The sequence below is a fragment of the Salvelinus fontinalis genome, chromosome 18 (genome assembly GCF_029448725.1).
Source record: "Salvelinus fontinalis isolate EN_2023a chromosome 18, ASM2944872v1, whole genome shotgun sequence".
In the NCBI taxonomy this organism is placed as follows: Eukaryota; Metazoa; Chordata; class Actinopteri; order Salmoniformes; family Salmonidae; genus Salvelinus; species Salvelinus fontinalis.
In genome coordinates, this window is record NC_074682.1 from 27,921,423 (window position 1) to 27,937,881 (window position 16,459).

At 42.2% G+C, this 16,459-nt stretch overlaps 1 pseudogene; it reads right to left on the reverse strand.

Moving 5' to 3' along the window:
* Positions 1-23: 23 nt before the first annotated feature.
* Positions 24-14,247, reverse strand: LOC129816007 (filamin-binding LIM protein 1-like; annotated as a pseudogene).
* Between the last annotated feature and the right edge of the window lie 2,212 nt (positions 14,248-16,459).

Genomic DNA, 16,459 nt, shown 5'->3' on the forward strand with positions numbered 1-16,459 from the left:
CGTAAAACTGTATAATATATTAGTTTATTTTGTCATATGAAAGGCTATATTGAGAATGGACACGCAGCACTGAGCACTACATAATATTCAAAGAATGCATACCACAAAATACTTAAGACACCTGTTCCTTCCTTGGCATAGACCAATCAGGTGAATCCAGGCAAATATTTTTGATGCATTTACTAGTGTGGATTAAAAACGAGTACAAAAGTATCAAGTATGAAATAAGTATAGGAGGCAATTGACAAACATTTATTGCTACATAAGGGATAATTGCAAATCATTTTTAAATACTGTGATTAAGAAAGTGTGAGGCATTCAAAGTCCAATGACTTATTCCCATGATGCAGAATTAAGAAGGCCTGTCTTCTCTCCCAGTTTCATAGATAGTTCTCCTTTACAATCTAATCAGGACTGTTGACTTTCAGCTTGCTTCTACATTGGCTCCACTGCACATTTGGATGTCTGTGCTGTCAGCTCTGGCTCAGTCCCATCCTGGTTCCTGCCTGGGCCCATATTCAGTGTCTCAGAGTAGGAAAGCTGATCTAGGATCAGGTCTGCAATTTGTATAAAAGCTTATTAATCTAAAAAGGCCAAACTGATCCTAGATCAGCACTCCTTTTCTGAGACGCTTTATCAATACGGGCCCTGGTTCTGAGTTCAGTATTAGAGCTGGGCAGACTGAACTGTGGTCAGGTGACAACATAGAGAATGATAGAGGCCTCTAGTGGCCAAAAGGCCATTTTAGCATGAGCAGCGCTATTGAGGACTTCCACCATTTTAATGTAGTCAACTGGGTGGGACTTCCAACTTTGTTGGCTGATCCCTCTTGGTGACCCTGTTGGAGTCATGTGCAACAGGATCATCAGGAGGGATCAGCCAATCGTGAAGAAGAAAATTGAAAACTTCAAAATGGAGATAGTCTCAATGCCCATGCTGTCACAGACGACCATAATGGCATTGATACAATGATGAGGCCTCTTTACATCTCTATGGGTGACAAGACTTACACAGCACCCTCCCATCCAGTGGATGGCAGCCATGGTCGTTTGGCTCTGGGGAGAGCTGGGTACTGCAGACCTGAATATAGGGTGAATAAAATGGAAAAAGCTGTGAGATCCAGATGCCACAGCCAAAGTTTCCTCTGTGAAAAATAAAGTTATTTTATTATATTCTGTTCTAACATGATTCTATTTTAGATGTTTGAACTGTGATTGTGAAGGACCCAATCCCCAGTAATTATTGTGCTGATTGAGATCGACACACAAATATAGCAAACACCCATAGTACGCCATCATATTTAGAGCATTTCTCCTGTTCCTGAACTGTATCTCACATCGATAGCAGTCCTCGTGAAAGGAGCGTCCCAGGCACTCCACGGTGTAGCTGTCTATGCCATCCTCTCTTGGAATGATCAGCTGCTGGCAGGCACTACACTGGGGAGCTTATTTCCTTCACCACACAAATCAGAGCGAGCACAGTGTTTCATCATTGTGAATTAATTATCAAATATTTTCAATTACAACAACATCAAGCCCATTTAGTAGCTCTCATCATCAAATGATCTTAATATATGAGTGTGTCAGAACTTGAACAGAAGATGGAGATTTGTGTAGCTATCTGTGTACCTGTAGTAATCCTGGAGGCAATACACTTCCCCAACCTCTCCCTGAGCAAAGCTCTGCTCTCCAATTGGTTGGCTGCATGTTGCACAGATAAAGCAAGGTGGGTGGTAAGCTCTTTCCAGTGCATGGATTACCTGGTCTTTGATAACTTCCCCACACGCCCAGCAAAGTTCCAAACTGTCCTGAAGGAAAGAAAGTAGTTTATCATGGTTTATTGTCTTAATCATCATCATCATAAAGACGAAGGATCTTAGTTTGAGCCAGTTTGTTACAGCAGGAGGGAAAATCAAGTCAGAAATTTCAGAAGACCGTAACCTTAATTATAATCACCATGTTTACTTCACAAACAGTAAATATACTAGTTGACACATATTGTTCTGACACTCACTCAGCAGTAGTTTGGAAAGGGTATGGATACTGGACACGCAGCTACCAAGACCCTGCTGCTGATGGAGATGACACATACTGACTCAAGGTAGTTGGGGAATGGGTGGGGGAGCTGGACAATAATAGGCTAATATTGATTATGAAAATTACGTTTCCACTACCTCTATGATGAAGACATTTCAAAGTGGAAATTACAAACTTCAGAAGCCTTTTTAAACCTCAAATATACTACATGTTTTTCATTTCCTGGAAAAGTTATCCTGCAACAGGGTGATCAATGTAAGATCCTATATGTTAAAGTCATCCACTATATTTCTTGTTCCTTCCCAGAAGGGTCTTCTTACGCAGCCTGGTCTCATGGACTAGACGTAACATAGTAAATGTAAATCCGTGACACTCAAATTAGTTTAATATGTTACGTTTGGTATGTTACATAGAACAGAAGGTTACTTAAGGTAAAAATGAATGGGTGAGCATATAAGGTGAATGTCTAGCAACCCAAAGGTTGCAATCTCATCACGGACAACTTTAGCATTTTAGCTAATTAGCAACTACTTACTACTTTTAACTACTTTACAACTACTTAGCATGTTAGCCAACCCTTCCACCAACCCTAACCTTAACCTTTTAACCTAACTCCTAACCTTAACCTTAACCCCTAGCCTTGCTAACATTAGTCACCTAGCTAACGTTAACATTAAACGTTAACCTTTTCTCAATAGGGGGTGCTGTTTGCACTTTGTAAAAATTTCGTTCCCAAATTAAACTGCCTCGTACTCAATTCTTGCTCGTACAATATGCATATTATTATTGGATAGAAAACTCTCTAGTTTCTAAAACCGTTGGAATTATATCTGTGAGTAAAACAGAACTCGAGTTGGAGCAATCTTCCTGTCAGCAAGTGAGAAATCTGAAATCAGCCAGGCTGTTCTGAGGTCAGTTTATTAATGTGCATGTCTTCTATTGGTTGAGATGCACTGCATACGCCTTCCCCTGGATGTCAGCAAATAGTGAGAATTGGAATGGAGTTGCTAGGCAGATCTGAGGCCATATAAATGGACTGGGAACATGGGGTCCGGTCTTTCCTTCATTCGCCATGCTTCAAGACAGACCTCAGGATGGCGTTCTAGAAAGCTCCCGTTATAGCCCTTAGATATATCCGGCTCTGATTTTATTCGATATAGGTGTTAAAGACATCATAATGTTGTTATTTTAAACCGAGTAATATCAGTTTATATCAGTATATTGCGATTTTCGGATATTTATTTGTGCTAGGTTCTAGTGAGTTGGGCACATCTGGGCCACATGGCTAATGTTTACTGCTAATTCCAAAGTTGAAGGCGACAATCTACAACCGAGCAACGATTCTTTTGGACAAAGGGCAACTTGCCCAAGATTCTGATGGGAGCTCATCAAAAAGTAAGAACTATTTATGATGTTAATTCGTTGTTCTGTTGAAAAATGTAAAACTCATATTCCGCCATTAATTTCGGTGCGGTCTCGCTTTAACGCATGCTGCATGTCGTAGTAACGTTAATTTTAAAAATCGAACACAGCGGTTGCATTAAGAACTAATGTATCTTTCATTTGCTGTCCAACCTGTATTTTTTAGTCAAGTTTATGATTAGTTACTGATTAGATTAGGTGCCTCTCCCAAGATTTCTCCCGACATTGTTGGCAGCTTGGCTACTATTCTCATTGTATATCCACAATTTGTGACGCTAAATATGCACATTTTCGAACAAACTCTATATGTATTGTGTAATATGATGTTATAGGACTGTCATCTGAATTCGTCTTTTGAGCTTCTAGTCATGAAATCTATGCAGCCTGCTCAATCACTTTTTATAGCTACCGTTTACAGGCCTCCTGGGCCATATACAGCGTTCCTCTCTGAGTTCCCTGAATTCCTATCAGACCTTGTAGTCATAGCAGATCATATTCTAATTTTTGGTGATTTTAATATTCATATGGAGAAGTCCACAGACCCACTCCAAAAGTCTTTCGGAGCCATCATCGACTCAGTGGGTTTTGTCCAACATGTCTCTGGACCTACTCACTGCCACAGTCATACTCTGGACCTAGTTTTGTCCCATGGAATAAATGTTGTAGATCTTAATGTTTTCCCACATAATCCTGGACTATCGGACCACCATTTTTATTACGTTTGCAATCGCAACAAATAATCTGCTCAGACCCCAACCAAGGAGCATCAAAAGTCGTGCTATAAATTCTCAGACAACACAAAAATTCCTTGATGCCCTTCCAGACTCCTTCTGCCTACCCACGGGCGTTGGAGGACAAAAATCAGTTAACCACTTAACTGAGGAACTCAATTTAACCTTGCGCAATACCCTAGATGCAGTTGCACCCCTAAAAACGAAAAACATTTGTCATAAGAAACTAGCTCCCTGGTATACAGAAAATACCCAAGCTTTGAAGCAAGCTTCCAGGAAATTGGAACAGAAATGGCGCCACACCAAACTGGAAGTCTTCCGACTAGCTTGGAAAGACAGTACCGTGCAGTACCGAAGAGCCCTCACTGCTGCTCGATCATCCTACTTTTCCAACTTAATCAATGAAAATAAGAACAATCCAAAATGTATTTTTGATACTGTTGCAAAGCTAACTAAAAAGCAGCATTCCCCAAGAGAGGATGGCTTTCACTTCAGCAGTAATAAATTCATGAACTTCTTTGAGGAAAAGATCATGACCATTAGAAAGCAAATTACGGACTCCTCTTTGAATCTGCGTATTCCTCCAGGGCTTAGCTGTCCTGGATCTGCACAGCTCTGCCAAGGCCTGGGATCGGGAGAGACACTTAAGTGTTTTAGTACTATATCTCTTGACACAATGATGAAAATAATCATGGCCTCTAAACCTTCAAGCTGCATACTGGATCCTATTCCTACTAAACTGCTGAAAGAGCTGCTTCCTGTGCTTGGCCCTCCTATGTTGAACATAATAAACAGCTCTCTATCCACCGGATGTGTACCAAACTCACTAAAAGTGGCAGTGATAAAGCCTCTCTTGAAAAAGCCAAACCTTGACCCGGAAAATATAAAAAACTATCGGCCTATATCGAATCTTCCATTCCTCTCAAAAATTTTAGAAAAAGCTGTTGCGCAGCAACTCACTGCCTTTCTGAAGACAAACAATGTATACGAAATGCTTCAGTCTGGTTTTAGACCCCATCATAGCACTGAGACTGCACTTGTGAAGGTGGTAAATGACCTTTTAATGGCGTCAGACCGAGGCTCTGCATCTGTCCTCGTGCTACTAGACCTTAGTGCTGCCTTTGACACCATCGATCACCACATTCTTTTGGAGAGACTGGAAACCCAAATTGGTCTACACGGACCAGTTCTGGCCTGGTTTAGATCTTACCTGTCGGAAAGATATCAGTTTGTCTCTGTGAATGGTTTGTCCTCTGACAAATCAACTGTGCATTTCGGTGTTCCTCAAGGTTCCGTTTTAGGACCACTATTGTTTTCACTATATATTTTACCTCTTGGGGATGTTATTCGAAAACATAATGTTAACTTTCACTGCTATGCGGATGACACACAGCTGTACATTTCAATGAAACATGGTGAAGCCCCAAAATTGCCCTCGCTAGAAGCCTGTGTTTCAGACATAAGGAAGTGGATGGCTGAAAACTTTCTACTTTTAAACTCGGACAAAACAGAGATGCTTGTTCTAGGTCCCAAGAAACAAAGAGATCTTCTGTTAAATCTGACAATTCATCTTGATGGTTGTAAAGTCGTCTCAAATAAAACTGTGAAGGACCTCGGCGTTACTCTTGACCCTGATCTCTCTTTTGACGAACATATCAAGACTGTTTCAAGGACAGCTTTTTTCCATCTACGTAACATTGCAAAAATCAGACATTTTCTGTCCAAAAATGATGCAGAAAAATTAATCCATGCATTTGTTACTTCTAGGTTAGACTACTGCAATGCAGTAATAAAGCACTAAATAAATAAAGCACTAAATAAACTTCAGTTAGTGCTAAATACGGCTGCTAGAATCCTGACTAGAACCAAGAAATTTGATCATATTACTCCAGTGCTAGCTTCCCTACACTGGCTTCCTGTTAAGGCAAGGGCTGATTTCAAGGTTTTACTGTTAACCTATAAAGCGTTACATGGGCTTGCTCCTACCTATCTTTCCGAGTTGGTCCTGCCGTACATACCAATACGTACGCTACGGTCACAAGATGCAGGCCTCCTAATTGTCCCTAGAATTTCTAAGCAAACAGCGGGAGGAAGGGCTTTCTCCTATAGATCTCCATTTTTATGGAACAGTCTGCCTACCCATGTGAGAGACGCAGACTCGGTCTCAACTTTTAAGTCTTTACTGAAGACTTCTCTTCAGTAGGTCATATGATTGAGTGTAGTCTGGCCCAGGAGTGTGAAGGTGAACGGAAAGGCTCTGGAGCAACGAACCACCCTTGCTGTCTCTGCCTGGCCGGTTCCCCTCTCTCCACTGAGATTCTCTGCCTCTAACCCTGTTACAGGGGCCGAGTCACTGGCTTACTGGTGCTCTTTCATGCCGTCCCTGGGAGGGGTGCGTCACTGACGTGATCTTCCTGTCTGGGTTGGCGCCCCCCCTTGGTTTGTGCTGTGGTGGAGATCTTTGTTGGCTATACTCTGCTTTGTCTCAGGATTATAAGTTGGTGGTTGAAGATATCCCTCCAGTGGTGCGGGGGCTGTGCTTTGGCAAAGTGGGTGGGGTTATATCCTTCCTATTTGGCCCTGTCCGGGGGTATCTTCAGATGGGGCCACAGTGTCTCCTGACCGCTCCTGTCTCAGCCTCCAGTATTTATGCTGCAGTAGTTTGTGTCGGGGGGCTAGGGTCAGTTGGTTATACCTGGAGTACTTCTCCTGTCTTATCCAGTGTGAATTTAAGTATGCTTTCTCTAATTCTCTCGTTCTCTCTTTCTTTCTCTCTCTGAGAACCTGAGCCCTAGGACCATACGTCAGGACTACCGGGCATGACGACTCCCTGCTGCCCCCAGTCCGCCTGGCCTTGCTGCTATTCCAGTTTCAACGGTTCTGCCTGTGGTTACGGAACCCCTACATGTCCCAGACCTGCTGTTTTCAACTCTTAATGATCGGCTATGAAAAGCCAACAGATTTATTCCTGATTATTATTTGACCATGCTTGTCATTTATGAACATTTTGAAAATCTTGGCTCTCTCTAATTTTCTCCTTCTCTCTTTCTTTCTCTCGGAGGACCTGAGCCCTGGGACCATACGTCGGGACTGCCGGGCGTGGTGGCTCCTTGCTGTCCCCAGTCCGCCTGGCCTTGCTGCTGTTCCGGTTTCAGCTGTTCTGCCTGCGGTTATGGAACCGGCACCTGTCCCAGACCTGTTGTTTTTCAACTCTTAAAGATCGGCTATGAAAAGCCAACTGAATATTATTCATGATTATTATTTGACCATGCTTGTCACTTATGAACATTTTTGAACATCTTGGCATAGTTCTGTTATAATCTCCACCTGGCACAGCCAGAAGAGGACTGGCCACCCCTCATAGCCTGGTTCCTCTCTAGGTTTCTTCATAGGTTTTGGCCTTTCTAGGGAGTTTTTCCTAGCCACCGTGCTTCTACACCTGCATTCTAGCTGTTTGGGGTTTTAGGCTGGGTCTCTGTACAGCACTTCGAGATATTAGCTGATGTACGAAGGGCTATATAAAATAAACTTGATTGATTGATTGATCTGAAGAAGTTTGAGAAGGTTAGTGAAAAAATGTATATCTTTTGCTGGTTTATTCGTTATCGCTATTGTTGGCTTGAATCAATGCTGTTGTGTGGTTGGCTATTGTAGTAAGCTAATATAATGCTATATTGTGTTTTCGCTGTAAAACACTTAAAAAATCTGAAATATTGGCTGGATTCACAAGATCTTTGTCTTTCATTTGCTGTACGCTGTGTATTTTTCATAAATGTTTTATGATGAGTAATTAGGTAATACACGATGGTCTCTGTAGTTATTCTAGTTGCTTTGGTGAGAGTTGTGATGGTGGCTGCAATGGTAAACTATGATTTATACCTGAAATATGCACATTTTTCTAACAAAACATATGCTATACAATAAATATGTTATCAGACTGTCATCTGATGAAGTTGTTTCTTGGTTAGTGACTATTTATATCTTTATTTGGTCAAAATTGTGATAGCTACCTATGCAGGAAAAAAATGGTGGGAAAAAAAAAGTTGTGTCTTTTGCTATCGTGTTTAGCTAATAGATTTACATATTGTGTCTTCCCTGTAAAACGTTTTAAAAAATCAGAAATGATGGCTGGATTCACAAGATGTGTATCTTTCATCTGGTGTCTTGGACTTGTGATTTAATGATATTTAGATGCTAGTATTTACTTGTGACGCTATGCTAGGCTATGCTAGTCAGCTTTTTTACTGATGGGGGTGCTCCCGGATCCGGGATTGTGTGCAAGTAGAAGTTTTAATGTACAAATTGCAATCCGTAACATATGGTATGAAATGCAATTTGTAGCATATCATACAAATTGTTATTTGTAACATATCATACGAAATGGATGATAGACATTCACAAATGAATACATACCATACGAAACGTAACACATCAAACTAATTGGAGTGTCCTGGATTTACATTTACTATGTTACGTCTACACCTGAGTCCAGGTTGTCATACCTGGTAGCAGTCCTTACAGAGTGGTATTCCTGCCTTGTTATAGTACAGTTTACCAGCCAGGGGGATATGGCACTGTCTGCACTGGAAGCAACTGGCATGGTATGTCCTGTTCAGAGCCTCGATGGCAGTTTCACTCAGGGCCACAGGCTTACAGCAGAAGCCACACACCTCTACAAAGCACACATTCACATATCAAGCAGGGTTCAAGTTACACATTTACATTTAGGTGTGTTCCAAGTCGATATCTCTGGCAATTGAACAGATGCTAAATATATACCATTTACAATCTGCTACTGTAAATGTAATATATTATTATTATATTTTAATTCTTATGCGGTGTACCCGATTTGTTATGAGGGTGCCCAGCCCCTCTCACCCCCCTAGCTCCCCTGTAATTCGACCTCTGATATCATAACTGTTAAATGTGAAAGGTGCCAGGCCCGGGTGACATTTCTAAAAGTTACCAGACACAGTTTCACCCTTCACCTTACCCTTGGTCTCTACCATCACTAGCTGCTCCTCTGGACTGCCCTGGATACGCTGAGATGCTTCCTTCTGTTCCCCCCCACCACTAGATGGTGTGCTTTGGTCCAGCTGTCTATCCACTGCAGCGCTCTGTGGGTAAAAAAGGGGGATAAAGTCAAAGATTCTTCACTTGCGTGACTAATCAATTAGTTTAAGCACACAGACACGGTATTCTTAAGCCTTCCGTAACAGTGCCATTTTTAAGTAATATCAATACACTATTTTCTCTCTATTTTCTCAGTCTCAAAATTAGATAAAAAATGTTGAGGTCCAAACCTTCTGGGTGGAGAGGGAATAGGGCTACAGTTCATGGTAATGGTGAAAGGGGCCCCAGTCTTGCACACTGAGTGTTCTTTGCAAAAATACATCAAATCCCCAGTGCCCCTCCGTTCAGGCATCTTATTGGCCTGTGTTTTCATTGTTTCGACTGAGACATCGAAAATTCTGAACACAATAATGGGGCGACAGGGAGGTTCATGTTTTTCTGAGAGAGATCAACAGTTTAGATAAAATGCTATTTCTTCTAAGTAAAGGGAGGCAGTGCCAGGCGATGTCTGAGAAAGGCCCAAAAAATTACCAAAGACGCCAGCAACCCGAGACATGGACTTTTCTCCATGCTCCCGTCCAGCAGGTGGTTATGGTGCATCATGGCTCAGACCAACAGACTCCGAAACAGCTTCTATCTCCTGGCCATAACACTGTTAAATGGCTAAAAACTACTGCTCTCCCTTTCCCACAGACTATCCACACTGACTCTGTGCCCATCCACTGGTCTCTAACCACTCAGACGCACACACCTGCCCTGTCACTCTTACTCACATACTCACACACTCATTACTGACGCCACACACTTACAAGCCCCCCCCCACACCTACGGTTATGCAAAAATTATTATTATTGATTAGATGTATTATTACCATTATGCTGCTGTTCATTGATTATTGATTGCTATTACCATTACTATCTATCTATTTATCATGCTTCTGGTCACTATAACTCCTGTTTACATGTAAATGTTATCATTCATATATTGCCATAAGTATTTATACACTGAGTATACAAACATTAAGAACACCTATTTCCATGACATAGAATGACTAGGTGAATCCAGGTGAAAACTATGATCCCTTATTGATGTCACCTGTTAAATCCACTTCAATCAGTGGAGATGAAGGGGAGAAGACAGGTTAAAGAAGGTTTTTAAACCTTTAGACATGGATTGTGTGTTTGCCATTCAGAGGGTGAATGGCCAAGACAAAATATTTAAGTGTCTTTGAACGGGTTATGGTAGTAGATGCCAAGTGCACCGGTTTGAGTGTGTCAAGAACTACAACGCTGCTGGGTTTTTCACGCCCAATATTTTCCTGTGTGTATCAAGAATGGTCCACCACCCAAAGGACATCCAGCCAACTTGACACAACTGTGGGAAGCATTGGAGTCAACATGGGCCAGCATCCCTGAGGAACGCTTGCGACATGTTGTAGAGTCCATGCCCCAACGAATTGAGGCTGTTCTGAGGGCAAAGGGGGGTGCCACTCAATATTACGGATAGCCAGGAACACACTCCAACACTCAGACATTATTTACAAAAGATGCATGTGTTTAGGGAGTCCATCTGACCATAGGCAGAAGGGATGACCACATGTTCTCTCGATAAGTGTGTGAATTTCACAATTTTCCTGTCCTTCTAAGCATTCAAAATGTAACAAGTACTTTTGGTTGTCAGGGAAAATGTATGGAGTAAAAAGTACAATATTTTCTATTGGAATGTAGTGAAGTAAAAGTAAAAATAGTAAAGTACAGATACCCAAAAAAACTACTTAAGTAGTACTTTAAAGTATTTTTACTTAAATACTTTACACCACTGTACCCCTCCCTGTACATTGAATAAAGTACTGGCACTGACCTGTATACAGTGTACTTGCATTGTCCTGTTTCTTCAACTTATTTCGTACTTCTTGTGTGTTTTTGATTACATGTTCTATTATTTTCTGTATTATTCTTATTATTAATGTTATTATTATCATGTCATTGTTGTTAAATTGTTCTCAAGTAAGAATTTTACTGTACTGTTTTACACCTGTTACACACTACAGTGTCTCTGTACACAGATTTTGGCACCCATCACTATCAGTACATCACCGTGTGCATTGCTGGACATTACAGAACACATTTTCAACACAATGGTCATGATATGAGGTCTTGTCAGAAATATAAGTGGACCTGTTCTATAGTACTATCAGAAGAAATCTAGAAGAAGAAATCTGTCACCACTGAAAAATCCACAATAATCGAGAATTTCAATAAGCATTTCTCTACGGCTGGCCATGCTTTCCACCTGGCTACCCCAACCCCGGCCAACAGCTCTGCACCCCCGCAATAACTGGCCCAAGCACCCCCCCCCCCCCCCCCCCCCCTCCAGTTCTATGCTGCCAATGACTGGAACGAATTGCAAATATCACTGAAGTTGGAGACCTATATCTCCCTCACTAACTTTAAGCGTCAGCTGTCAGAGCAGCTTACCGATCGCTGCAGCTGTACACAGCCCATCTGTAAATAGCCCATCCAACCAACTACCTACCTCATCCCCATGTTTGTTTTTGTTTTTCTGCTCTTTTGCACACCAATATTTCTACTTGCACATCCTCATCTGCACATCTATCACTCCAGTGTAAATTGCTGAATTGTAATTACTTCGCCACTATTGGCCAATTTATTGCCTTACCTCCTTACCTCATTTGCACACACTGTACACAGATTTTTCTATTGTGTTATTGACTGTACATTTGTTTATCCCATGTGTAACTCTGTGTTGTTGTTTTTGTTGCAATGCTTTGCTTGATCTTGACCAGGTCGCAGTTGTAAATGAGAACTTGTTCTCAACTGGCCTACCTGGTTAAATAAAGGTGAAATAAAAATAATAAAAGGAAATTTGTAAAAAACATTTGAATGGCAATAACATAGCCTTGTCCCAGATCTGTTTGTGAAGTCTTGCCAGCTCCTATGGTCATTGTAATGTCATGGCTACCAATAGCATGGGATGTAGAGCCAGTCTTACCAGTTGGTCAGACACGGGTGGTCTGTCTGAGGACACAGGTTGGAGGAGGGGGGCAGTGGGGGGCTCCTGCACGAGTGGAGGAGGCAGGAGAGGTGTAGGATCCTTAGTCAGCTCAGCATCCACAGACACGGGTGGAGGAGGCAGGAGAGGTGTAGGATCCTCAGTCAGTTCAGCATCCACAGACACGGGTGGAGGAGGCAGGAGAGGTGTAGGATCCTCAGTCAGCTCAGCATCCACAGACACGGGTGGAGGCAGGAGAGGTGTAGGATCCTCAGTCAGCTCATCATCCACAGACACGGGTGGAGGAGGCAGGAGAGGTGTAGGATCCTCAGTCAGCTCAGCTCAGCATCCACAGACACAGGAGGGGGAGGAAGGAGCTCTGTGAGGAAGAGGTTCAAGAGTTTGTGGTTTTGGAGGTTCTCTGTATTGATATGAATGTTGCAGTAATCATCATCACAAACCTGTCTGTCAACATGTTCTTTATACAGTGTATGTATTTTGTTATCATTCATAACAATACAATTATATGTAAATGGTAATATCTAGACTTCTTCACAGCAAAAAAATACAGATTTTGTAATACATGTATTGACTACTCCTGGTTATCTTCAGGACCCTTGTCTGCTTCTGTCTTTGTCTGCTGCTGCTGTGTCTCTCAGACCCCGGCTGAGGTCAGGGGTCACTGTGCTGGTTGGAGTTGTGGGCTCCGAGTGTCTGGGCAGGGAAAGTGTGGAGCTCTGGACCCCTTCGTGTGTACTGCCCTGGGACTCAGATGGAGCCCTCTCCGCCTGTGAATTGTGCCTTGCTGTGTGCCACTGACACTAAGTTTACGAGTGCTGCTGTCCTCAGGGCCAACCCGCATGGCTGTACGTGGCATGTCATTGGCGGTGGCGCTGTGTGTGCGTGTGTGTTGGTGCTGTGTGACTGTGGCTCTGTAAGGGGATGCCAGCGTACTAAAGAAGGAGGACACCATCCTCTTCTGTGGAGAAGCCGAAGCCATGATGCTAAAACACACATAATGCAACAGACCGTCGTCAGGTACAACATGAAACACACTAAACAACATAGTATTTATTTGATTCAAATTCAATAAGCTGAGTCACCTTCCCACTGTAAATAACACGTAAATAACTTTTTACACCAGTTGACCGACCTTAACCTGTACACACCACATTTCACCTGTTTCACTCCCTCATGCAGTACATAAATGTACGCAGACATAAAAGCATTTATAAAATATGTATACATATGGTATGCTGTACTTGTATGAAAAACATTGCATGGCTAACAAAACTCCCTGCTCCGGCAAAACGCTACGTCCACGGACATTCGTTTATTTTCCTTAATGAGTCTGGATCAGAGTACCTCCCTGACTATTTCCAGAACGCAAACATATTCTGTCCTGATATAACCGTTCTGATTGATCCAAGAAAAATCTATGGGTTGGGCCAGAGCCAGCCCAGAACACATGGGTAAAGCGACGTTTATAACATTCATCATTGGCTTTGATACACTGATTGGTTAGAGATGATCCAATCGCTGATTACTTTGTTTTGTACAAAAACCCTTATTTTGACGTCACCACAAACGACTTCAATGATGGCAATCTGACTGAAGTATGTAGCGAGCATAGAGCAGAGGAATAATTCAGTTTGAGTCGTCAGGCAATGAAAAACACTCAAACAGTCGAAAATACACACAAATGAGTACACACACACACACTCAAGCACTAAGACTTGCATCCTCTCTGCTGCCAAACTACTTTGAAATGAGACCCCTAATAATTAGTGCAAATCATTTTCTACTGTGTAATTGCATACCTGCTTGAAAAATGTGGACATGAGCTCTGTATTCCCCCTCTTTCTCTTTTCCTCTCTGTGTTTCGGCACTCCAGGTCCGCTCCTCTATTGTCACTCCTAAGCCGCCACTGAGAGGGCGAACTCTGGCAGAAAGAACAGTTATCTACAGAAAGCCCCTCCTTTTCCTCCAGTACCTCCATCCCTCGCTCCCTCCCCCTTCCTCTCCCGCTGAATGACAACACCACTTCCCCAACCGTAAAAGGTGAACAGTTAATCACTAACAAAGTACAGTAAAAAGCATGACACATACTCACTCATGCATAGTCTTACACACTCACACATTAGTATTGTACACAGCACGTACAGTATCACACAGAGTAGACACACCAGAAGACACCCTTCTTTCCTTACACCTTATCTTATGAAATCCAGCAGGATGTGACTGTACCTGCCTTTCCAGCTCCCCTCTCTCTGTAGCTATCTTCTTCCCCTCTCTTTCTCCATCTCCCTCCTCTCTCTCATTTTCTCTGCTTTCCCTTATTGTTCTGTCAGTTTTATTTCTCCTACCTCCCTCATCCAGTCTGCCCTCTTTTTTTCTTCCCCCTCATTTCTCTTTCCATCGCAAACTCTGCAAAAATGTTTTGTTGATTTCATGATGAATTCACAACTCAACCAAATTTAAACATTTAAAAATGTGTAACGTTGTCGTACTCTTCCTCCTCCTCGGACGAGGAGAGGAGAGAGGGATCGGAAGACCAATGCGCAGCAAGGTATGTAGACATAATGATTTATTAGACAGACGAAACAATGACACGAACTATACTTGAATAAACTACAAAATAACAAAAAACGAATGTGTAGACAGACCTGAACAATACGAACTTACAAATAACACGAAGAACGCACGAACAGGGAAAATAGACTACACAAAAGAACGATGTACAAAACAACGATGTACAAAACAAACCGAAAACAGTCCCGTGTGGTGCGCAGACAGACACGGAAGACAATCACCCACAAACAAACAGTGTGAACACACCTACCTTAATATGACTCTCAATCAGAGGAAATGAAAAACACCTGCCTCTAATTGAGAGCCATATCAGGTCACCCAAAACCAACATAGAAACAGAAAACATAGACTGCCCACCCACACTCACGTCCTGACCAACTAACACATACAAAACTAACAGAAACCAGGTCAGGAACGTGACAAAATGTAAAAGAACACTGGATGCTCAGGGCAAAAAAAATGTGATTGGACTAATAGGAGCAGTAAGGAGCAAACACATTACAGTGCAATGAATCATAGCAAAATGACTGGTTAAATAGTGGGGATAGAGAGAAAGAGAGAGAAAGACAGGGAGAAAGAGAGGGAGAGAGAAAGAAAGAATGAAAGAGAGAATGATTGTGGGACGACGGCTGGCAGAAAAAGAAAACAGAAGGTTGCCAGATGAAAAGATATAGGTGGGCTTGAAAATGGAAGGGAGATAAAGAGAGAGAAGGGAAATACCAGAGATGTGTGAACAGAGTTAGAGAGGAGTTAAATGGAGAGAGGGCGCTAAAGAGAGAGAGAGATTTGTCATTGTTTATAATTGTATTACAATGTATATTGTATACATTGTTGCTTTGGCAATATTGACACAATGTTTTTCATGCCAATAAAGCAGCTTGAATTTGAATTTGAAATTTTGAGAGAGCGAGGCAGAGAGAGAGAGAGAGAGAGGCAGAGAGAGAGAGAGAGAGAGAGAGAGAGAAACACACATAATGCATGCAGAGCAGAATTAGGCCGATACCCACTAATTATCAAAATCCAGAAAAGAGCCGTTAAATTCTACAACCACCTAAAAGGAAGCGATTCCCAAACCTTCCATAACAAAGCCATCACCGACAGAGAGATGAACCTGGAGAAGAGTCCCCTAAGCAAGCTGGTCCTAGGTCTTTGTTCACAAACACAAACACACCCCACAGAGCCCCAGGACAACAGCACAATTAGACCCAACCAAATCATGAGAAAACAAGAAGATAATTACTTGTCACATTGGAAAGAATTAACAAAAAAACAGAGCAAACTAGAATGCTATTTGGCCCTAAACAGAGAGTACACAGTGGCAGAATACCTGACCACTGTGACTGACCCAAACTTAAGGAAAGCTTTGACTATGTACAGACTCAGTGAGCATAGTCTTGCTATTGAAAAAGGCCGCCGTAGGCAGACATGGCTCTCAAGAGAAGACAGGCTATGTGCACACTGCCCACAAAATGAGGTGGAAACTGAGCTGCACTTCCTAACCTCCTGCCCAATGTATGACCATATTAGAGAGACATATTTCCCTCAGATTACACAGATCCACAAAGAATTTGAAAACAAATCCAATTTTGATAA